Source organism: Manduca sexta, chromosome 16, assembly GCF_014839805.1.
Source record: "Manduca sexta isolate Smith_Timp_Sample1 chromosome 16, JHU_Msex_v1.0, whole genome shotgun sequence".
Taxonomy (NCBI): domain Eukaryota; kingdom Metazoa; phylum Arthropoda; class Insecta; order Lepidoptera; family Sphingidae; genus Manduca; species Manduca sexta.
Genome location: NC_051130.1, coordinates 8,544,392 through 8,571,693, shown reverse-complemented (window position 1 = coordinate 8,571,693; position 27,302 = coordinate 8,544,392). Strand labels below are relative to the sequence as shown.

General features: G+C 34.3%; 1 protein-coding gene across 3 annotated transcripts in view; it reads right to left on the bottom strand.

Moving 5' to 3' along the window:
- Nucleotides 1-27,302, bottom strand: part of LOC115444226 (protein dead ringer) — a 128,807-nt gene that overhangs the window by 89,530 nt on the left and 11,975 nt on the right. The window lies entirely within an intron of this gene.

Here is a 27,302-nt window from a genome sequence, read left to right as displayed (position 1 = left end):
AATATAAGTAAAAACTTTTCACAAAACCTCCAATTGCGTATCATTGATCTCGAGATACTGCAGTTAATTTATTAACATTCGGTAAATACATTTCAATAATGATACAAAAGGCCAACATCCACCTGTTGTCCGATGCGAACGGCGCCGGGGGCGGTAGCTAGTCATTCACGACGAACACTCGCACACGACTCGGGGACCTTGCTCGCTCAGACGCGTTATATTTCATTCCATTACAAGAAACAGATGTGTGTAATGACTATGCAAAACCAGTTGCATTATTAGAGTACTTAAAGTTCCATCGGAATCAATATAAGGAACTGTAGTGAGGTTGGCAATCAAATTGTTATATGAAACGAGCGTTTTGCACTCGCACCATCGCCGCACCGACACGGCCGCCGGCCCACAATTACGACATTAAAATTATTATTTTATTTCGATTTTTATTTATTATTCGCATTATTATATTGTGTGGAGTTATTATCGGTGAAATGTTTCGTTCGGATAAACGCTTCTGTCGGAACAACACGCAAGCCCCGACGCCTCCTTTTCAGGGTTCCGCCGATCTACGATCGCGCCAATTGCTCTAATTAACCATCATTTTTCAATCAATAATGACACTTCACTTTTTTATTTGCGAAATGTAAAAATATATCATTACATTAAAAAGATTGCGCGGTGTGAATAATAATAGTCATTTGCGTATAAAAGGCGACGAGTGCTTTTCCCAACCTATTTGTGGAACACTTGACGTGTAATTTCTTTGAAAGTTACCAGTAAAACGGGATGGTCGACTCATTTAAAAATATAAAAATTCCTTGTCGACGAGTAATAGACAAAGGCTTGTGAATACTTGCTACCCACGAGTTGTCGGCTTATTTGAAACTGTTTATTTATATTTGTAATTTACTTGTCCCCCAAGTAAAGTTTAAACGTGTATTGTAATTTTAAAACGTAATAAATGTGTATAATATTTGTATCTTTCAATGTCATACCCACCTCATTTATCTCTGCACCACCCTAAATTTATCTGGGAAAGATTGCCTTTAACATTACGTCCGTAGATATACATTTGCATATAAAGTGCAAAATAAATTCATTTTTCGAAAAGTATCTTAAAAATACCTATCCAAATCTACAGAACCCTTTGATAAAAATTCTATACATCCGTTGTTAATCGACTTTTCTTTCTCATGGGCCCATGCTACTGGATTCTTGAATCTTTTTATTGTTTTTAAGGTGACCGCAATTTTATTTAAACGTTATATCAATAAAATGAGCCACTTAACTCCTCTTTTTAGAGTTCGTCCACCTCGCAAGCTACAGATTCACCATATTCAGCGAAGAAAACAAATATAGCATGGAACTAAAATGTTGTTATATTATTATCGTATGACAAACCGTAAAAACCAACAGTTGCTCGCACCGATAAGTAGGATAACGTTAGCACAACCCGCGCTAATTCGAAAATAAACAGAATCGAAGCAGTGCGCTCCGTCGAAATCTCTCGCGTGATTTTATAATATAATATTAACTGTAAGTTGCTTAGTGGGCCGATGAAGGTACATCTTGTATGAGACGAGTCAATAAAACCGACCGGAATTTCACTACGACTTAACACGTCGTTTATGTAAAGATGTCTCTGTGGCACTTCAGCTGGCATAAAGCGCGTCACTCGTAAACACGAGGGGCCGCATCAATGTACGATACCAGTGTTACACTTTAAATCGTGACCCCAACATTGAAATGGAAAGTGAAGGAATCCATCCAACGATTAAACAACTCACTTGCTTATTACTTAAATAAACAACGAATGGAGTTGATGCAGTTCTCAGAAAAATTCCGAACTAACTTGCCCTGATATAAGCAGGAGGACACACCTTTGATTAACGCCTTCTACTATTATGCTGTTGTAAATGAATTCAGACCCTAACAAGATGATTATTAAGCTCTTTTTCATACGAATATCAATGCTTCGGCTTCCGATATCAATGAAGAGGCCACTGAATACTTTAAAAGTAATGTTACTGCAGCACTGTTGGAAGCATCAAGCGTCGTATAAAAGGATATTAAATTTAATATGAAACATTGTCAATGTAACAATGTCAATAATTGCTCAAGTTACGAATACATTGAATATAGAAAATACATCATACAATGTATTCAATATTTGTGATAGAAATCATAATCGTGTCCGTGCGAGTAAATTTTATGAGGCGAAATCAAATAGAAACTTGTAATGAAAGATGTCGTGTGCGTCCAACATGTTTGGTATGCAAGACAAATAACGGGCGGTAATAAAATATTGAACATTAAGTTGTTAATGCCAATGGAGATATCTTCGCAAAGGTGCGAGGTGAAAATATTGATGACTGCGTATATTAATTGCGTAGACGCAAATTACTCAATTGTGTCCATATTGAATACGTGTTTTACGATTGTCATTAGCATCACTCTTATTTCTCGAAGTCGATCGTTATATTGTTGCTGGTTTATTGTTAAAAAGGTAATAGCTGTTTTTTCGCAATCATCATCCTTCGGGCGCAGTAGAGAAGTTAGCGCATCCATTCCCTGGAATATTTATTAGCAGGATCCGTCACGACGAGCTCTGTCCACACATTAGCGGTGTTAGCGCCCGGGACGCTGGCTACCTGCTTATTTGCCTAGACATATTACCTGGCCGCGTGTTTGCCTAGATATCCACACATATCTGGTGTTTCGCAGAGTTCGTTGCAACACTCATTTGAGCAACGTATTGTTGACGTCGAAGGGAAATCTGCCTTTGTGTTTGCGTAATATTCGCGGGGAATGCTGATTGTACAAGATGCTTCACACTAATAAGTTGTAAAGGCATCTATTCTGTGCCGTTTAGGAAACAGTTTACAAACAATTTTGTTATGTAAATCGTCGCGCATTTACTGCAATCATCGTTTGGATGAGCGCGGAACGATCTGTGTATCGAGGTAAAAGCTCGCGGCGCAGTGTGTGTGAGTGCCGAGTGGCGAGTGCAGTGTAGTGAGTAGCTGTGTAGCTCTGTAGCTCGCGGTTGTGACGGATAGGTCAGCGACGCTTGACATTGTTGCCATTAACGGCCGCAGTCACATTAACATTGGCGAACGTAAAATAACCGCCAATAAGCCGAAGCACGCATCAAAAACGTCGACAAAGCAACAGGTTCTTGCCTCAGCAAACACACGTTGTTTACATTACGATCCTGGGGCTTCATTTAATAATTCTCGGGAACTAAAAGCCTTTGAACATTTCATCAGATGACCCTCGCTGTTTGCACACACTCCTGCCTCGAGATGCTAATGTGGACACAAGGACCTGTATCGCCGATCGGCCTCCGATGCTTTTATTGTTAGCCCTTCCAATAACTTTGGCTTCTTCTATTTCACTCGCATACTCGATCAACGCTATCTTGTACAAACACTCTTTACTTTTTTAACCAATTTTTATTTTATTTTATCGTTCCTCTTTCTACAAGTGACCGTTTATTTGTCAAGCCATAACGAATCATCAATATTGGGTAGGTATCCATAAATTTAATACTACGCTTTATCTACGATCTGATTTTGTGATTTCCTAAACTGAGTCAAAACACCAAGACAAACATAGTATAAGGAGATATATGCACCCGATAATTTACATAGCACTTTATCTCCACATCAAAATCGTAAAGCTGACGTCATTTTAAATACATTAAAATCAACTCGTTGACAGCATAATATTTCATTACGCGAACGAGTGAAACGCGCCGCCGTGTCAGGAAGCTGGACGAAACAGGCTGCGTTTGAGCAAAACAAAAGGTGATAAGAAGAGGTAAATAACCTGACCCATTGACGGCGTGACGCCGCACAGCGTAAACAAGCCGGCATGACAGCCCGCGCGCCTACTCCCACAACAGCTGTTCCACATACACACTGAAAGCATTTTCAGACATCACTCATACAACTATATTTACTTCACTCACCTGTCTACTTACCTTCTAATGAACTTTATCCTCGCATATTTGTTTTACATATAACTAAAGGTAAGTACACATATATTTCGTTCCACCAGTCTTCGAAAGAAGCTCATTAAGACCGTACATACGCTATTGAATTCTAAATCATTTGACCCCTTAATATTATTCAAAATACCGCAACAGCGGTAAGTAAAAGGAGATCGTGCTTATTGTAATGATAATTATTTTTCGAAAACAAAAACTAGAAAGCGGTCAGACGGTGATGCCTATCTGTTAATTATTGTCACCAAAATGGCGGACGTTATTGTGAATGCCTCAAAATGGCGGAGTGACAAATCGTCGAATTTCGTGTACGTTTGGTTTGATTGACGCGTGCTAAATTCCGCATTAATATACCTATGTACATATTTATATATGCGTAGAAAGTGCAAATACGAACGGGTTTTGTGTTTTGATCGAGATAACGAATAGATGTTTGCAGATCTCCCTCAGCCAGATAACTTAGACATTATACGATCGATGCACACAAAATCGAGCGCCCGCCATTAAGACAATATTTGTGATTGGAAAATATCGAAATCGTTGAGACAATTTCGAACCGTAGCAACGAGATGGGGTCAAATATTGACTGTTCTCACGAGCGTCACCGACGGACGAGCTTGCTTGTAATACTGAGCCGCTTGGCCTTATTCCTTCCGCTTTTCACACGTATGGGTAATAATCGATCGCTTTTATTGCGTGTCATGTGTAGGCGCGCCAGCCGCCGGGTGATATTTCGAGGAAACTTTTAATGTATCGTGTCGGACATATCGAACGCTAGTCGAACGTCAAGTGGACTTGGCCGGTTGGACTTAACCCGTGATTTCATCGGAAGGACGCGGCGCGAGATCCTTTGTCGCATCCGCGCCGTCCGCGCTCCATCCTGACGCATCGTGGAAACCGTGTGAAACGCGAATATGTCAGGTAAACTGAGAAGCTCGCCTTTATTTACATTATTAACTTATTCAGCAAGGCAGCAAACAACCATCATCGTGTATAAAGGCCTTTGTGATGCCAAACGTGTTTGACTTGACTCATTATTTTAAAGGGAAGAGCGCATTCGCGAAAGTGACCTCGTGTCGTTCATCTTGCGACAAGGAAAAGCTGTTATGTGCACGTGTAATTGATAGAAAGTTGATTGTGACATCATCCGGTAAATGTTTTATTTTGAATGTATAGCAATTAATAGCAATATTTAACGCATGAAGAAACTTATTGTAAGCAAATAAAAATGTTGGTATTTATTATTAAAAAAAATCACGATGAAATATACGTTATTGAATACTGGTTGAAATAGATGAAGATCATAAAAATTTATTTGTTTTGATAATAACCTAGTACCAGAGCAGAATTGTATATTGCTAAGTAATAACAAATTTAAGTTGACATCCTTACTCGCTAATCTTCAAAAACGTATTGAAACTACGCACTCGCAAGTACACTTTTCAATACTCAAATGTTAAAAATGTTTGTGTCAACAGCACAGTTTATTAGCTGTCAACATTTCGTTCAATGGAGGCGCCAGAGGTTTTCTCAATGTTTGAATAAACGATGGCCGATCCGCGTCATTTCCTTTCAGCTTAGTTCTCTCCGTATATAGACAAAATCCTTTACGTGTCTTTATTAGCAATGACTAATGCAACAATTCATTTACATAATAGCATATTTGTTAAGTTATATTGGTTTAAGGCTTTCACTGTTTGAAACCTTATGCACTTATCACTTCATAAATGATTGTATTGTTATTCGAAATTACTTACGTACATTTACTATTAGTTTTAATTGGCCATTTTCTGACTCACGTTATCTTACTTTATCCTATTGATTGTCCATTTTATTAATCCAAAAACAACCTTATAAGCATTAAGCATAAAAGTGTTTCATAAAAACAATGTTATGCATCTGCATAGAAATATAAGCTTGTCTAAACAATATTAAATATGGGTTTACAGAATATAATCTAATTACAACATCACAGATACGCAGTTAAAATAATAGCATGACATTATAACATTGTTGTGGATTCCGTAATGTATAGACAATGGCCGCGTGGCATTATGGCGTATCGTTAAACCATACCTTAACCGACGTTTAATTACCTAGGGTTTGTGGTGCTCGTAAACTGGCTCCAGGAAACTAACCCCAACCGCAGATAGGTCAGCTGTCTAGTGAAACTCACTTTGTATTGCAATATTGCTCGCGACCTGGATAAATATAAACAAAGTATCCAATGTTCTAGTGGCAAAGATAGGTGTAATCGCGATTTTCATTTTAGTCGGGTATGCCCGTGACTTATAGGTAAAGTAATTTACAGTTTCAGTAAGTATCAGGCAAAACTAAACTGAAGTCACATATAAACCTTTTAGTCGTTGTCATTACAAAAACAAGCCGTGTAGAGCTTGGTAGAGTTGCTTGAACAATAATTAACACTACACTTTTGGATAACTTAATATTATAAAGAGATATCGTACTAGCTCTCTTATTAAAAATCATCTCAGATTAATAACCGAATAAAAGTTCAAAGTTATTTTTCTGCAAAACCTTTTCGAGGAATATATTCCTTTGGCAAGTTGCATATTTATTCTGGAATATTTTATCGACGTGCGATTTAAACTGACATGTAAGTGCGTGACAATTTTGTTGACTTAATAATAAAACTAATGAGTAAATATAACATGTATTAACGTTTCCAAGTTGCAGTTTCAATTACTCTATTTGATGATCATTTGTATCTATTATCCCGTGGTTTAAATTGATTTTACAATCGCCTTTTGCGTTTGTGCAAAATAAATTGTTAAGTTTAGACCCTCGCGAAATATATAATAAAAATATATTTAAATTTACAAATATCGCATTTATGCTCTCGTCTATTATGCTAATGATTTCAATTTTTAAACTGATAAAAAATAGTGGAGAAAAAAAAACTTAACATTACAACCAAATTTTACGAATTGAAGCACCCGCACTTAGCATATTTTATTAATAAAATTATTTATTAACAAGCATTTTTAAATTACATTACACACTATGATGCAATTTACTCAGCCCAGTCACCTCTCTACGTCGACAAACATTTCTCAAAGCGCTTACCGTTAATCTGATTTTCATATATACGAAATTTTTATTTGCTTTACCGCATTTGTGACTCGCGTGGTCGTGATATTGTGATTTCACGAAACTGTTCGATCACAGGTTAACGGTTGATTGAATACCCTTAATGTGTTGTACTTATATATCGTTCGGTTGTATTCTTATAAGTGTTCAGAAAGTGTAGGCAAATATGCAAGCAGTGTTTGCAATAGTGCATATTTTCATAAATATATGAATTGGCGCCTACTGCTGTGTTGTAATATTAAACATATTAAATACTGCAAATACATTCATTATGTGATCTTGACTCGTATCTCTACATATATTTAAACGTTAAATTTAATATTTTTCAAATAACACAAACGATCCAACACACAAAAGGAAAAATACAGTTCAAGCCCAAATAATTATTACCAATTATAAATTCAAATTTCAATATAAAATTAAATCTTACAAAGTTACATATAAATTTCATCGTATCAAATATTCAAATCGTTTGTTCGTCACAGGGCAACGTTATTGATCTATTAATGATGGTCGTATATCGATAAGTGACATTACGAGTACTACTCGATACAGGATCGACGTCAGACGGTGATCGATTACTGAGCCCTCATCCTTCTGTATGTTGATTTATGTGGACTTAGGACACTGCGAACTGTTTCGATGCTGAATATATTAATATCGATTTTGATATGGAATCGATTTACCGATTATTTTGAATTTAGAATGGGTCATTAATCTTGGAGGAACTGATGAAGAAGCTTTAGAAAAACTGTATAGGGAAATCTAACCATGCTAAATTTATTAATTATCATATTTGATAGACCTATTGTTAGTTAAAACGTTTGTTATCAAAATAAAGGCATAAAAACTGCATACAATTTTCTTTCTCATTAAAATTTTATTTGTTAACATCTTGATTTAGTATTTATTGATGTTGATCTTTAAATTATTGATAAGCTAAAATGTTTGCAGCTACATGCTTAATAACTCTAGTCATTCAATAGACCAAATTTAAAGTTTAATACTATCTCAAGTAAAAAAAAATATGTGGAATTAAAACTTAATGGTGTTATATAAAATTATAGTTTTAAAATTATCTTTTTGATAATGGCCCTACGTGATATATTTTTAATCGGTACGCCTTTAACATGATTTTTTACCTTTCTTAACTCAAAAAGTCACCATCAAACCAAACATTCATTTCGAAAATCAATAAAGCGAACCCACGGCCGACATCGTTCAAACAAAACTCGACGATTCAAATAAATGGACAAAAAACGTTTTACTTCCAAAAGGATTACAATCGTGCGCGACCGATCTGTCAACCGATGTTACATTATCGATTTTATTGACGGGAATAAATCATAATATCGATATGTATCAATCAAGTCAGGTTTATACTTTTCATAACTTGAGGACTGACGAACTACATTTGATGTTTTTTGTTATTTTCAACATTTATTATGAATATTTAAATTAACTTCAGAATTATTTACCACAGCATAGCTATAATATAATTAAAGAGTTATGCATATAAGCCTACAAATTGTCACCTAAACATTTTCCCACAATACTTATAATAAAAAAAAATACAAATACGTGCAGTTTAACTCACGTGGCTACTACACGGCACTCTATTTAATAAAACATAAATAAAAAGCTCAGCAGGTAAAAAACAGTGTGATAAAATTGAATCTAACGCGGCGGAGTGTCGTGTTGTCTCCTAATAAAGAACCACACCCCGCTGCGCGCACGCACCCCATTTACAAACAATACCAGACGCAACCGTTCTCCTCCAATTAATTTCTTTTCCTTACACTTTTTATGCACCACGTTAAGTCTTTACGATTTGTGATATTAAAGTACCACTCGCAGCAAATCAGATAATACCGGAATACGATAATTGATGATTGAATTCAAACAGAACGACATGAAAGTAAGATCGTGCCTTAAAATACCATGCTCGCATACCTAAAATTATTGATAAATCAATGCAGTTCGAGACGAGTGGGGCACTAAATCAAAAAGAGTAAGCGGCCGCTATCATAACGTTTTGACGTACACAAACGCGCTCGATATTAAACTGTTCCCGCTAGATGGCGCGATAAGTAGCTGTCAAACTCACCTGTCATTAGTTTATTAATGGCCGACGTCCACTGTATTGATAGATTAAAGGTTATTTGGGTTTTATTACAAGCTTGTATCTACATGTATATCTTGTACCGTTTGTAAATTCAAGCTTAATTTATAAGATACTCTGAGTTAACTGAGTTTAGTGCCTTCGTTTTAATAATTGATTTAAATAGTCCAATTTAAGTTGGTCACATTGAATGCTTAATAGCAAATGCGCCAGTATTTTACGGAACACAATGGGTCACCCACGCACCGTCTGGCGTGGAGCTTGCACATCCTCGTGTAATTTGAAACGATTTGCATATCTACACACGTCATTCAACTCTAAAAATAACTTAAATTCAATTTGTGTGTTTACAAAAAGTTAACAAACCAGGCCCGTTTTAACACTTTCGCTATTATCCTTAGTTTTTTTCAAAGGCAACACTGTCTTATTTAGCCAAACATTCTATTATTCAATACCTTATGTCTGAAAAGTGTGCGACCGACTCTGAACTTTCAACTTGGGGATTAAGATTCAAAATCGCTTTTGTGATTGTGTTGGTTAGGACATTATTGTTACGAATGCGTTTGACCATTGGACCACACACGGTCGCAAGTCAACATGGGTCCCTAGAACAACACAAGCTTTTAGTACACTTCACAGGTAAACCAGTAGCTATGAAGACACACGTCACAAATTTTGATACTCATACAAGTTACGTCTGTTTCGGAACATAAATTAAAATGTACACTGAAGACATTTGAAGTGCCCGGTCATTAGTCAGAGATATAATTGGTTGAACAAAGAATAGACTTGTTTCAAAAACATTTATTTCAATTTCAAAGAAATGTAGACGTATAACCCAATTTAATATGTCATTGGGATTATAAACTAACTACTCCAAGAACCTTGTACTCTTGACCCCACACTACGACACAAATATTTGTCTCAGTGCGGGGATCAAACACTTCTGCTCCACAGCTGGTTTAACACCCACTGCGCCAAGAAGGCTTATAACTTATGGTTGCTAATAATTTGCATTGATATAATATTGTAGTTCTGAATCTTAATTTAAAAAATACCTCATTTTGCCTTCAGCTCCAGGATACATGCTCTGTTTTTTATAATATTTTCAGCAATATTCGCATCATCTTCCTAGAAACTGTCTCTAGATTTGAGTTCATAGCAAATGCATTAAAAACAATAGAAGTGGACCGAAGTGTTGGAAGATAATGAATAAGCAGCAGACATTTACAATGAGACCGGTAGCCAGTCGCATGCAGTAACTCACCTGAATTTACATTTTTATTGCAGTTGCCGACTCGTCATGCTAATTAATACCTACAATAGTGAACAGGGATTATCTTTTTTCGTCATTTTACACCAGAACTGGTTTTTAAACGTGGATAGGTACCTATGCCCGATAAGATTTGTTTCTGGAATAAAGTCTCACTGGACATTGGGAAGGACATTAATCTTCATGTTAGCCACAGATTTGATCTATACATTTGCAAAATTTTATTTAAATTTATTGAACGCTTTAAGCTTTAACCTCTAAAAAACACAAACTCCTCCATGAACTTTCAATAATATAAAGTAATAAGACAGAATTTTGGCAAACAAGAAGACAGATTAAGATAGATTATTGAATGGTAAACAATATCAATTGGAGATAAAAAATTACGTAAACTATAAATAAATATGTACTTAAAGCTTTCTGACATTAACTTTGGCCCATGAGTGAGTTTTAACTCAAGAAAAGATTTCGTGGTCTGTACATATAGTATATGAATCGAAAAAATGTATGCTAAAAATATGACAAATCCAAGATTGGAACAAAGTATTTTACGAGACGTTGCGAACGCATGCTAATGCGACGGGGTGCGAGCGACAGGAAGGGGCGTGGCCGACGCGCATTAGCGACTGTTCGGAGAATAAACCACTGGCTTTTATTTTGTACTATCATTGGGGACATTAATCATCAGCTTTTGGGTGCAGATAAACAAACATTTGATTGGTATGCTAAAGACTTGCATCAAAAAATTTACCGACCAGACCTCACCTGCCCTCTACGCCTTGAAGCTTATTGCAAATATTCAACTTGTCGGCATAAAAGAACTGAAGCGGCTGTAACTGAAGTGACTTTCGGCAAAAAAATTACACCGTCTGCGCATTGCCTAAGCCCTAGAAATTTTAGTCTATGCAAAAAACGCAATAACGTATAACGTTATTATTGTAAATACGAGGCAGATTGAGCAGTATTATCTGAATGTAAGATGTTGTTAATCCGAATATTGGAAATAACCAACGGGTTTTCCAATCGCTGACGGTAGTGTTATGTCAATACGTCAATCGATATAACTGCCAGATAACCGAGTGTTTGAGTCTGATTACGAATGATTACCTAATCAGACATAATCTGAAACGAATGGAATTTACTATGTACTCATTAAGTCACAACACACACGTACGGACTCACGCCTTGAACAAAGGGTTTGGTAGTGACGCAACTACAGCACCCTTCCTGACTATTCATCTCATAAAGGGATAAGGGGTGAACCTATCACACATAACTAAAGTAATATAATTAAATCAGTTATTGATTTGAAATCACTACATAGTATAAAAAAGTCGCTTTCTCCGTCCTTATGTGTGCTTAAATCTTTAAAACTTCGCAACGAATTTTGATGCGTTTTCTTTTAATAGATAGAGTGATTCAAGAGGAAGTTTTATATGTATAATAATAACATCCATTAAATAGTCAGCATTGCACCCGTGCGAAGCCGGGGCGGGTCGCTAGTTAATATTATAAACCAATAAATATCTTACCGTAATTAAGTACTAAGGGTGATAGACTACATATAAGTTAACGATCTCAAAATTGTATCAACGCGATACCGAAATTAGCTGTCAAAATTTTGATCGAATAAGAGGCGAATTTACCATCATTACACATTGGTAAGACTTTACAAATGTATGTCGAAACTACCTACCCAGTACTCGAAAAAACAATTTACTATTACTCCAATGTTTCTTAGACCACACGGACGGACAAGGCAATTATGTGACAAGTATAGTTAAGAGGGCAAACAGAGCGGGGGCGGTCGATCCGTAACACAGTAGCTTCTCTTGGGAGGGCGAGGATGAGCACCAATAACGGTGAATATAATTTATTTTTAGACGTATTTTTGAATCATGGAGGAACTAAAATCCAGTTTGGTAGCATTGTTATGATTTCAAAATTGCATCTACTATGCTATTTTTAAACATTAACTATTTTAACTCATTACTCAATTATAACTTAAAGTTGCGACGTATAACCATGAATAATATTTTACAATAAAATATACAACCTAACCCTTTAACAGAGACAATGACAATAGCATTCAATCAAAATGATTCCCATTCAATAATACCCCGATAGCATTATCATAATGAGATGCGGACATCGTGCTAGACGGTGGGTTATTAACAAATAGAGGAGGTCGAAGGCGCAGGATCCCGAGGGACCTCCGGTGTTACCATCAGCAAGTCAAATCTGAGAAACGCACGAGTCATGCTCATGCTTGTTGTGTGCTGAAAGATATGTGTGCTACTGTTCGCTTGTCATTTAAAATAAGAGGATTTCTCGATGTAATATTTTTTTGAGGTTATATTTATGTGGATTACAGAATTAATGTACTAAACAAATAAATCAAATATTAAGCAATGAATTATTAAGCAAACATAAGAAATATAAAAAAGACAGGTTAAATACAAAACGATGACCCTGTCGCATCGCATAGTTTAAATCCAAAAGTTATCGTTGCTTGTATGGTGGAGTGCAAGGTTTACCGAGGCGCTTGCTTTGACAGCTACTGAATCCACACAATGGCGCTGTGGAGACATAGAAAATTATATCTGCTACAGATTACTACCATAATTATTCCTTTTAACAACGCATGCAAACGTTTTCTTTAACTTTGATAAATTAATGCAGTAAAGCAAGTCGTAACAATGAAAATACTAAGCTGAATAAATTACAAACGACCGTTTTATGTCGCCATTAGCACATTGAAACGCGTTCCAAACCCAAGAAATAACATTTCAAACATTAGCATACCGATAAAGGAGGGCAATATGCATGATATATGAAAATCACGTCTCTGGAACAATTAACCAACGAGCGAGCGCAATCAAATAATAAAAAGTTCTTTTGTCATTACAATCGAGCGTTCTTAGAAGCGGTGACGAAGAACAATAATGAAACGTATGGTTTTCAGACTCGACCAATAGCGATGCGGACGCCAATTGCTGATAATATGAATTAATTAGTGTATGTATATTTTAACATATTATAAGTAGAGGATACATTATACTTTTTGCGCTATACATTATTTTTCTATCGGCAATTCTTAATAATGATTATCTATCAAGTTCTTTTGTTAAGTGGTTCTCATTGGACATCTATATATTTTAATCTGATTTTACTAAACTAAATTTACTATTAGTAAAGTGAACTACTCAACCTATTTTAACATTCGAATCTAAGTATTTTATAAAATATGAATTTCTGCATAATTTAACTTTGCTTTACTTATTGCTACGAAACTATTCATAAAAGCAATATATCAATTTACAATACAACATTAACAACAAAGATAGTTGAGAACAATTTTCCGCCCGTCAATCAGCCCACATTCGCACAATAACATTAGATACGTTCAGATCTGACGCATATACGCTGAATTACATCCACATACATTCGTAAACAACTCTCGTACTAACCTCAAAACTCGAAAGACAAAAAGCGAACCCGTCACATCACCTCCGAACTCCGATTGAGAAACCAAATTTGAATAACAATCAATAAATTAATGTACAAGAATAATTTATTCATAACCGCAGTGTGACAACGCTACAAGCGCTGAATCTAAATGAAATTTATAAAACGCTTCTCAACGGCCCATTATGTGCACAATGTAATACTTTTTCTTAAAGTATCATTGGTCACAAAGCTCCTTTGAGTGGTCGTGTCGTTAAAACGAACTAATCTCTTTACACGTAAAAATGGACGGCACCGAATGAGTTTCTCGTGTTGGAATAATTAGTCTGCAATTGAAAGCGTGTATTATTTCAAGACGGACAAACGGACAAGACACGGTTGGCCAACGGTAAAACACTTTCACGAATACTATTAGAATTTAAATTTGGCGTTGTTTCCCTTAATGTGCGTGTTGTTAGTAACCAAAATCTACTTTGACTTCGTATCGTCATGAACATGAAAGTGAAGACAAAAACTCAATGCATTGTAATAATGTTACTCTATGTATTTTTTAAAGACTGTGAAAAAAATATATTCATAAGCAATTTAATATTCCATTAGGTAATTATCAAATCTAAGTAAGCTAAAATTGAAAGTTACAGTTATAATGAATTATTGCTACAATATATTGAATAAAAAGAATATATTTAAATTATTTTAGTGTTGAGCCGTAAATAGCAGCTCGTTAATTATTGACTGTAATCACATTTCGCCAAACGCGTTACGACACACATGTCCCATCCCTTCGCCGTTCTATATTTAAATATTATTAAGGCGGGAGTTAGGAGCACGTTCCATGTCTTGATAAAATCGAAAATTTATTTATGTAACTTAGTTTTGGGAGAGGGACTTTAATGATTTAGATAATAAAATTTTTAGATGGAAGGCACTTATTTACAATATGTTGTGTTTTTAAACAAATCTTAAAAATGTGACGTATTGTTTTTCTACAATAGGATAACCTTCAGAAAATATTGAAAGTTATGAGTATCAAGACGCTTATGACATGCAAATAATTATTATTTTTATTTTCACACCTCCATTGTTCTTTGTACATATTCATTTTATTTATTGACTTTAATAACAGTCCTCGAACACACATTATTTATAAGAAATAAACCATAGTTTATCGCTGAGATTAGCTAAATTAAGATCAAATTACTCAGGGATAGAGTTACACAGAAGCGAACCAGATTTGCGTGTCGTCACGATCGCCGCTGGCAAAACGACATCCTTTGAGATCCTTGTATATTAGAATCGTTTAGACTATAATCATTTTAATTCATTCGACAACACAAAATTATTTGTACGATCTAAATTATTCATCATTTTACATTTTTCCCACGATTTCTAATGCTATAAGCGTTGAAACCAATAATAAATATATATTATTTGTTTAATGTTGACCCATACGTGCTGTACACTAAAATAAATACAAAAATTAAAAGAAATTAAATAGGCATTCAATTTTGTGTAGATCTTTTTGCTGGACACAATTTTATATTGCAGTATAATTAAAAACACAAATGACTAAAACAATTTCGGAGATTAATAGGTTTTCTGCAGCTGCTCCATATTAAACCTAGAGTTTATGAAATTACAGCCTTACAAAAATCCAGTGCAGGTTTATTATAAATCGAACATTAGATATATGCTTTGCGTGTAAAAATCATAGCCGTAGGGAAACAGTAGCAGTGATTGTGTTCAAATTGTTGGTTGTCAGCCTCGCCGCTGTCAGAACATTCTCGATGCTTCTCCAAGACGGGATAATTCAATCGTGGGAATCGATTATACTTTTATACGTTGTTTTATTGTAATAATTACTCGTGTATTCACAAATATATTGTACAAACATAATGGAGTAGATTAAAATAAACGTAATGTGTAATTATCTTAATAGCATAAAAATATAGTTCTAGTTAACAAATGACATTATATTTATTTGGTCTCGTAGTAAAAGGTTACAACACTTATTTCAATAATTAATTGACGATTATTACTTACCAATTTATTGTGCGACAGTAGCCGGCTATTTCGAACAAAAAATATATAATTTATAAAATCTTTTTTCTGCGCACTTAACTTTAGACGATAAACGGTATTGAGATTTCTATGGTATTTTTTTTTAATCGTAACACCACGGTTCGGTCTAATTGCAAGCTTTCCCGCCATGGCTGCTCATTTCAAGATGGCGACGTCGAAGTAAGATTTCACGTCATTAAGACTAGTTATCGCGCGACCTGCCCGCCATCCTCTAATTACGTGCTACCGTTGCCTGGAGTGACAACACCGCCGCATCTTTTAGACGAGACAAAATTATTTTTTTAATTTATTTATGTACTCATACAATAGTCCTTTGGTCATAATGAGAGACTATTTTGCGTGACTCATAAATAACTTGTTAAAATAGTTTGATTTTCATCGGCAATTTAGTGCAAAAAATTATGTTCCATTAATTTAAATAGCGCAACTAATGCACATGCTTTTACTAAATTTATGTTTATTTCATATGCAAGTGTTTTGAGTAACTAACCTTACATAAATAAATAAATACGAGGGAGTCTATTGTTTTGGCATAGCCCTGTGCAAAATTATGATTTTAATTCCACCAAAAAACTCGACGTTAAGGTTGCTTTTGATTTAGCAATTAAATTCGGACTCTGTTATTAAAGTAAACCCAATTAATAAGTTTACATAACTTGTACAAAATAATACACTAATGAATGCTACCTACGTTCATCTTAAGCGGATACGTCTTACTGAGATTACGGCTACCAATGCCACAGATGGCAATAATATTGTAAATATAATTATTATAAACTGGAAATATAATTCGTTCTCGATCGATACTTACAGAGTGGTGTAAAATAGGCGGGGAAACAACTTATAATTGGTTTGAAATGCTGGAAAAGCGTGTTTCAAACGGGATGCTTTGCCGTCTATTCGCGCGTAATTATCTACATTAAGGTAATCATAACAGTCTATACAGTCGGGAACTTAGATGTAGGCTGAATAGCCTCGATTTATATGTTTAAATATTTAATAAAGCCCTGAAATATGGATGAAGTTGTCTATAATTGAAAGACAAATATCTAAGTACAATATATTAGCGAATGTAATAAATATTATCAACAATATACTATGCTTATTATGTAAAAACAAAATGTTTTGAAACAGAACGATATATACTTAGCCCCAAAGTACAGCTCGTTCGAAAATACAAACCTACTAAAATATCCCTATTTAGTCTTCATTTGCTATACTTTGGACGCACTATAATTACAACATGACAAAGGTACCATGTAATTAAAGTAATTTAATCGATATGCAATAAAAATATTTTTCCAAACGTCGAGAGCTCAAGTTAGCGTGCGCAGGCGCAACGCAGCCCGCGCGTGTCTCAGGATCCAGATAGGTGATTACAGTAATTTATAATAAAATCGACCGCTATTAAACGGTAGCAAATTACCTCCCTATACTAATATAGAAAGATATGGAGCCTCCTATTTGCGTTACATACATTTTCGTGTTTTAATATTGGCATTTGGTTATGAGTTGGGGGGCCGTTCAAGAAATTTTCGTACTTACCCCCGGAGGAGGGAGCCTCCATTTTGACAAAAGTAAGCAAATGTAATTTTTTTACACTATTCATTAAAGTATAAATCATAGACTAATTGAATAGTATTAAGCTCTAAGTATTCAATAATAATTGGCCAACCCTTTAGCCAATGTGACAAATAACAAACATTTTCATTACATGTATTAAATTCTACGAATGCTGGTATTTGCTGTGACCATAGATACGACCGTTGATAACTCCATGAGTACCACTTCATCGATGGTGTTCGATCCAGCGGTGGATAGATAAGTGGCTCATTATAGCTCACCATTCCAAGAATCCAGATCGTTTATTCGAACTCGCTCAGTATTTTCGAGGTAATATGAAATAATCGGGAGACGGTAGACTACAAAACGTATAGGTTTTTTATTCTTTAAAAGACATTAATTTAATTAAAAGTATTTACTTTAACTCAATAATATGTTTTGCCTTAATATTCAGTTAAAAATGAATAATATACCATAATATATTCTTAAAAGGCAATAACTTAACTAAGCTAAACTGTAAATCATACCTATATCAAACTATACTATCTCTTCAAAACATTGGGATTTGTGCAAAATCTAAAAGTAATAAAAAAAATGAAAAAAATAAAAATTAAAAGTTTGAATAATAAGTCACGTGACTTGGTACTTGAAAGCTGCATGAAGTGACGCATCTGTTCGCTGCTTGCTCTGTGGTGATAGCGTGTGATGGACATGAGAATCCGTGCGATATCTCGCTGATCGACAGATGATTGTTTTTCTCGCAATTTTACGTAATTGGCGTAATCAAATTGTAACAAATTCTCCTTAGAAATTATATGTGCTTTCTGTAATGTTAGACTTATGCTTAATTTTCTAAGGTTTAAATTTATATTTATCTACATTATACGCCTTAAAAATATTGTTTATAGGCATGTTGTTATTAGCAATAAAATGAAATTGCGGATATGATATTTGTTTCGTACTTATAAAAATATGAACTAATTAAAACAGATCATTTAAATATATAAAACCAGATCTAATAGATATCAGATCGAATTCACGATGGCTAGACAGTATCGTTTTGTAATCAGACTAACCTGATTACCAAACACCTTATTGTCAAAGGCATACGACATATTTTTATAACAATTAATCATTAAGATTACCCACAGAACTTCAATAGAGCCGCACTTATGCACACATTGAGGCTACTTAAGATACATTCATTGCATGCTTTTGTCGAGATTTCTTTGCTCTTTTGTGCTTTTAATTAATTACATTTAATGCGGTCGTGGTTTTTGTCGTTTCGGTCATGAATTAACGTTATTTTTCTTTTACAAAGACATTTTACTGACAGTGTCCGTTAATAATTCTTGATGTTTCACAACTTGTGATGTTAGAAGTAATTACTGGCACAATAATGAATAGAGGAGGTTAATAATAAATCAAACTTTTTTGTTCACGTCTAAAAATTATTTTATGTTATAGGTAAATAAGATTAGTTCCACTTCAAGTAAAGTATCAAGAAAGATAAATATAACAAGCTATTACGTTATAATTCATTTACAATGTGTTTGTTTTTTTACAGCACCATTTGAAACAAGTGCGTTACTTATAGTTGTATAATAATTATATATATGTTTTTTCTACTATGCTGATTTATGTAGCACTATTCTCTATGCTTACAGCAATTATGTTAATGTAGGTAAATATATTTGTGATCCTTATTTGAATGATTTTACCTCAAACATATTTTCAATATAATTAGTTTACATTAACTTGTAAATTATGAAATCATAAATAAAGATATAAAAATAAAAAAGATCAAGATGGTTCGATCGACGTAATAGTTCATTGTAATTGACGTTCAGGGAATTACCCGTTGCAGTTCCATGAATCAAACGAAATAAACAAAAAAGTACATTTTCCATTGTTATAGAGATCTAATGCCAAAAAGAAACTTATTGAGGAAAATATTGTAAATAAATCCCATTCTACAATGATGGTTTTTATCGATATATATTTAAATATTTTTTTAACACTGCTTCTTTTTCGTCGTAGTTCATTCAATTTTAGCCAGTATCTATTACCTCATAAAGATCTTAGTACCTAAGCGATATTGGTTCCTAATTGCGATGTTTTTAATACCGGTATACCTAAGGTTCATCTTATGTTATAATTGTTTATGCATAATGACAACAGCAGACCAATTGTTGGTACAAAAGCAATAGGCATCCGACAAACATAGATCTAAACTTCCTGTAACAAAGTATCAAGAAAATAACATAAAGCAAACATAAATACATCGTAATTCAGTGGCTTGATTCTCAAGAATTGACCTCAAACTAGAGACCTTTTACGCGGGTATAAGTTTTTGTACCAACAGGCGGCGTCTTTAAGGTATGTCAACACTATGGTATCGTGGTGTGGCGCGTTTACCAACACCATACTTGAACGTACAAATACTCTAATACTATTTGACTAAGGCGTGATTCGATAATGTTATATTTCGTAATACAAATATAGTAATGCTAAAATTCTTAATTTGTACGTGAGGAATGTCATATCATAATATGTAACGAGTGTCGAAAATTTTTAACAAAAAATAAAAACATCGGATACGCCTCCATTACTAACTTGAGCTATTCGTCTTCACACCTTGTTCAAAGTATATTACATCAGGCCGGAAACTGTAGTTTGACTTCTGTATTTTTCCACGTAATAACTCATATTAACGCCATTACATTGTAGATCAAGTACAAAGTGTACGACATATAATTCCCGCGCAAACATCCTACGTATAAAAGATTTCACATCGGTGCGCAATAAATGATTATTTTATTGAGCGTAACCGGCAGTTATAAGCGAATGCCATTGGTGAATCTCAAAAGTCGTAAAATCGTCAAAGATGAATGCTAGAACTAGGCGCAGTTTGATGTTACGCTAGGGTTGTCAATGGCGTTTTATTAGAACCGTTGGCGCGCGGCCAAATCGCGCATTACTGGCGCGCAAAAACAATATCCACAAAAACTATTTGAACAATAACTTAACTATGCAATTATCCTGTCGAATAAGCAAATTATAAACAAACTATTATGTTTTTATTACTAATAAACATAGAAAAAACTTAATTGGTGTTTTTGAAGTCTACAAATACATGAACACCAAGCCCTTAAAATCAACGGAACATAACCTATTAAACAACTCTGATATCCTATACTAGGCAGCGGACAGCCCTAGATGGTCACAGTACATCTGTGAATAGAACACATAAAACCTACGAGTTTTACGCGTAAGGCCAGTACAAATGTTGCCAGCCATAATAGGAGGCGAGTAATTTTTAAGGTCGCCCCTCGATCAACGGTAAATGCGATTAACTCGTCAACATATTGTATATACGTAAAACCCCACTTAGTACTCGATTATTTGTGTATCAAATCAATTGTCAAACACGACATGATTTACTTCGCAATGTTTGTGATCGCTGTGTTTTTACGCTTCCTGAATCATATCGCAGATATATCGTAAGTATTAAGTCTTATTCATTGAAATTACGGATTTTTTTTTAATAATATTTAATTAGATAAAACCTCTTTGTCCAACTCGATAATTATCGTAATATGATGGCTTCAATTTGATACACATCACTATGAATCGTCCAGCATATAACGTGGTATGCGGCAATTGATTAAATTATTCATGGGACGAGCAGAATTGGTTTGAGACTAACGATATTTACGCAAACAATTAGAGTAGTGCTGGCAAATAAATACATAAGGTTAGTGAATTTTAGACTCGACATAAAAGGAGATTGTCTGTCATCGCACATTTAAAAAATATAGTCATGTTATTATTAAAGTATGAAATTCCTTATTACTTAAATATATGATCGTATACTTACGCAAAATACAATTGAATTAACGTCTCTGTGGTACGTACAATATATTAAGGTTTCTAGTTATTAATAAAGTTTGTTACAAAAACATGAAGAATTCATACTTTAAGACTCATTAATAACGTAGAAAATTGTGTGTACACAAATTTGAGTGTACACCAATGCACACATAATATTAAAATACCCAATTTAAATTATAGTTTATTCTACATAACTCAAGCTAGCCTTCAAATAAACACTAACTAAAAGAAATACTTATTCAAAATTAAAGAAACGAATTATTTATTCCCTAAGGAAAAGTACACCTGCCTGTCAGACAGAACTGGCCACATCTTTTATTTCCTTCGTAATTTTAGTACAAGAGCGTCCAGCCTAGTTTGACCCGTAAACGTGTTTTATTTTCTACGTCTCGGCCTTCTTTTGGGAGGATTTGCGAAGGGCGGACGGCTCAAGTTTCATTGTTTGCGTTTAACAGTACGTTTTAGTGCTAGTAAATAATTAAGGCACCTAATTTGATGCGAAGGAAGCTGTTGAGAGGTTAGTTTATGTGGGCCAGCCTGGATTGCATGACGACGGGATTGTTTGTAATCAAGTAAATTACGAAATAGTTATCCGAAAAAAAGTTTACACGTAAGACGATTTTGTTACACTGTTAAATAGGTTTAAAAAGCTGTGTATTTTTGGAAATAACATTTTCAATTGTGTTTGAAAAGTATTATTCATTGAAATAAAACTGTTAATTTGATTTTGTCGCGGTTTTATATTATAATTTATTCCCGAAGTTTCGAAGAATTTGCAGCCTTCTTGTTCACAGAGGTGTTAGTCGTCCGTAAAGTCAAAGTTACAATATCTACCTACATTTTACAATTATACAGAATTTTTGACTGTTTAAGCTATTGACGGCCTTATTCGGACGACCGACCTTATTAGACGGTCTTGAAGTCTATCAGCCGGTCAGAAATTAGAAGTATTATTCAATAACAAACTACACTATACTATAAAAGCCAATACGAATATTCTATCTTACAACTACCACTAGCGCATTTATTGATGCATGTTATTTTAAAACCCACATTTTATTGTATAGACTACCTGTCAGGTATGAGCTATGAGCCGAACAATTTGCGATTTTATTAACATATGCGCACCCCCTGATTTCTAAAAACAAACACGCATTTATCCTAAAAGGGATGCACAAACGCAATCAGGACACCCACTTTTTGCCAAGTATGTTCCGTCCCATGATGTGATAGGAAGCGAGCCTATCGCCATCTCGGGCACAAATTTCCTCCGGGCTGATACTGAAAAACCCAAATACCTGATTTCCAATAATTACAAAAACCGACCCATGCAACCCGTACAAAGTAAATGAAACGTGTTTTGATAACAATTATGGTATTGAGTGTCCAATGTCACTTGAAGCACGATGTCTCAAGCGAAGCCTTAGTAGTTTAATGCGATCTAATCATCAACACGCTACAACTGGGAATAATTATTCAATATTGTGTCAATCAAAATATTTCTTTCTATTCAATATTTTAGTAAGATTATTTTAAGCTGCAAATAAAAATTCCTTGGAATTATACTAGACATTACAAAATTAAAATAATATTAATAAAATAGTTTAATTAATAAATTTTTATCCTCAATTTATAATTCGTTTAATTAATATTTTTTCTGGTTGAATAATCATCTCTAAAGTAGTATTGGCGATGTGCATATTACATTCTTGAATGTCATCCACAAACATTAATAAAATATGATAATTAAAATCGAATAAATCATACTTTATGTATTACAATGCTTCTTTATATAGCGATGTGATTAATTATTGTTAAAGATATACCAGTATTCATACTTCCGATATATTTAAAATTGAACAAAACTATTAAAGTATAATACTGCATAAATACCTCACCCAAAATATAGAGTAATATCTATTTTATGTCCTTCAATATCATCACTTATTATTTTTTTTTAACTTTGTTAAACGTTGTACAAATGCTACAATAGAAAAATTATTCACCCCTTAAAATTATGTTATTTGTGTGTGTGCGCGTGTGTTAAAATTATCTGACAAATGAGAAGTACTTAAAAAATATTAAATAGCGTTTTCCCATAACAAATACGCAAGTGAAACCGTCAGCAGAAGCTAGTATCACATTAATCCGTTGATATCAATGTAAGCGAGCGTGCTACTTAAAACTATCGTGTTCCCTTAAATCAATAACGGTAGCGTCTTCGTTCCAACGAGTATTAAATTACTGTTTGTTTAAGCTTTGCTGTAATTGATTACTTTACTAAGAATTACGCTTTTTTTTATTAATTTCCAAGTTATTTCAACGCGGTGATGACGTATTCTATTGTTTAGTCTGGGTTATGAGACCTGGTAATGATTTAGATTGAAGTATTTTTTGTGATAAACTCGAGTAAATGAGGATTGTGCTATTTAAAGATTTTTTACTGGTAATCTAGTCGTTCATTCACTCTCTACATTGAACGAGCGATACCTATTTTGACATTGTAATTAAATTGAAGAATAGGTAACATTTCTTAAATAACTTATACAAAGTATTTTTATTAACCTTTTTATAATTAAGATTTGTTCCTTTACTTAACATAGGCATTTAAATCTCTCTCACTGTGAGGAAATAAAATTGGTCGTTAACTTAGTATGTACTTGATTAAAATAAATTCTTAGATATTAGTAGCGCAATAAAACAGCACTAATGGCTCGTTTAATGACTCGGCATAACTGATAGGAACAATAATGGCGAGGATCTACCCTCTGCCCTCTGGAGCGGTGGGCGGGCGCGGCGCATGATTGATACGAACTCTGCGCGTGCGCACAGTTATGGACGCACAACGCAAGTTTTCTTTTGTTTACATTTTTAAGGTTTGATGTATCATTAAGGATTTTTGAATTTAAAATGTACCTGTGCAAATTCCAAATTTAAAATTTTAAACGTACCGCGTCTACATTTCTCGGGCCCTAATCGATAATGTCAATAATGCCAAACTTCAAAGCTGTTTAGATGTTTCCGCACTGAATACCATTTGTTACATGACATCTATCACATAGTCTGATATATTGCTAAATTGTAACAGATGTAAGAAATGTTAACGTGGTGTACCTACTTTATATTATGATGTATAGCATCAAAATTGGTTGTAATAGCATTCAAATGGAGTGAAGCGTTATAAAATAGGTGTTTAGATCGGTCACACCTTTGACTTTCCTTCAACAAACTTCGTCAATTCTCGAACAAAATCTTATTATGCCTTACTGCAGCCAGGGGCTCTGAGCCGCCGTTTAATTAAGGACAGGCGTGCACTGATCGCAATATCGGAACGCGATTATAATGTTCATATGACTTCGCGAAGACCCACCGGTGCCGGCGTGATACCGCTGCGGTATCGTTTTACATAACTCCATTCGATCATACGCGTTTGTCATCATAGCATCCGTGTTTTAATTACGTTTTAATTTTTTTATGTTGGAGTAGTGACCTTTTAGCCAATTTTATTTATAGAAACATTATTTAGGAATGACATTTCAGTTAGATAAAATAATAATAGCTTGAATAAGCGAGACATCATTTCGTTTATTTTATGTAATTTTTTATTTCGTTTCCATTTAAAATCCACAATTTGTAGAAGTACATACGTGTATGTTTTATTCTTTTCCTTTATTTTTTTTGTCTATCATTGTGTCGTATTGATTTAATCTATTGTATAAATTTCAAACGTCATCAATCAATTCAAGTGTGGCGCCCAATTTACATGTTACTTTACCACAAGCCATTTGATTAATGTTAATATTCTGTATAAACTTTATTAAATCAATGTTCATAACAAGGGTATCTAGGACGCAAGTATGACCCGCTATTTTGTAGACAAGATGCCAATATGAACCATTTTGCCGTGGTTTAGGTGATAACTAAACACCTGTGTGTCCGTTATACAAGGTGCAACTGCAGATGAGTTGACAGTAAACGCTTTATGTCTTTACGCTTTTAATGACATATGGACTTCCAAATTGGCACTTGCATTTGCAAAATCAAATTGAAGCTATAAACGATAAATGGTTTATGGGGAAGTTTTGTATTGGCACGGGAAAGTGACCTCAACGCACCTTATTAAATGAAGAGATACCAAAAAATATGTCGACCGCCAAGATATAATCATCCAAGGACGTTCATAGTTATGCCGGCCTGCTTGATTGATTCTCCACGCTCCGCTGTAAGTCCCTAAGTTGTAGGAAAGAGGGAACAAGTATGCTGGCAAACTGTTTCACAGCTTAATAGTGGTACTGTTACTGTTAAGGGGTTCTTTTTATAGGTAATTCTCTATCACGTGTTGGTTATATCACGCATGCGATAAAAAATTACATTTATAGTGGCAGGTGATTATGTATACTTGTTATTCAAGTAAATTACATCGTTGACTTGTCACAATAGACAAACATTTTTTCATGATCTCTTTTTAGACAGCAATTTAGATTATAATAGTATTCATCGAGCCAGTATAAAAACTTTCCAGTCAGAAAAAAACATAATTCAAATATCTAAATTGAAAATTCACTTATTTAGTCCTCAGTTATTACCACCATACTTTTAAAATCTTTATACAATTTTGAAATAAATATAAAGAGGAGATAGCACTTCAAAGGTACATAAACAATTTTCCAATAAAGAACAAATAGAAAATAGATCTACAAATAAATTGTACAGTAAATACATTATTTAAGACACAGCTAATGTATTCTAAAGTGGCGCCCCCGATCAGGTTTCTGACTTGAAATCACAAGTCAATATTTAGTCTTTTGTGATTAAACAATCCAACATAACTTCGCAATCAAATTGAATTTTCTGTTTGAAGATTCTCTTGTATTCACCGCATTAATAAGGTTTTGCATGTATTTCGTGATTTCGCATCAAATCTTATAATGATGAACAAATAATTGTTGAGTTAAAATAATCATATTTAGGTAATTTATTAATAGTAGAGGATTGTAGGTTGCCAGCGGCGATAGTCTAGATGTGTAATGGTCTGTCGAGACGAATGTGTGCTAGTTCAAATCCCAAGGGCACACACCTCTGACTTTTATAAAGTTATGTGTGTATTCTATGTGAATTACCGCTTGCTTTAATAATGAAGAAAAACATCGCGAGGAAACCTGCATTTCCGAGAAATTCAATATAGGAATTTTAAGGGCGTGTGAAGTCTACAAATCCGCACTATGTCAGCGTGGTGGACTAAGGCCTAACCCATCTCAGTAGTAAAGGAGGCACTACTCAACTATGGAACAATATCCATATAATACAGGATTTATATTATATTAATATATAGGATTGTATACATAAAATAAGAGCATGTTTTAATTGTAATATAGTCGAGTTGGTACCTACTGATTAAATATAAAGTAGTTAATTAAATCAATATTCATTATTCATAGGTATTTGCCCACGCCTTGTCCTGAATGAAAAGCCTTTTCCGTTGCAAAAGTCGCTAAAACACTGTACTTGGAGTATTTCATAGAGCCTGGACGACACCCGTCCCATCTATTTAAAAATCTGATTTTAAAAATCAATAATTTCCTATAGGACCTACTCACCGGGACAAAAAGGAGCCTTTATGTTAATCCTGAATATGGTTTACCCGTATGCCAAATTTCATCCAAATCTGTTCAGCTGTCTGCGTTTACTTCTAACAAACTTTAAAACATTTTACAAATTTTCGTATTGATATTAGTAGAGATTAAAATGTCATATGAAATATCCCATTATCTCGGTGTTTCACT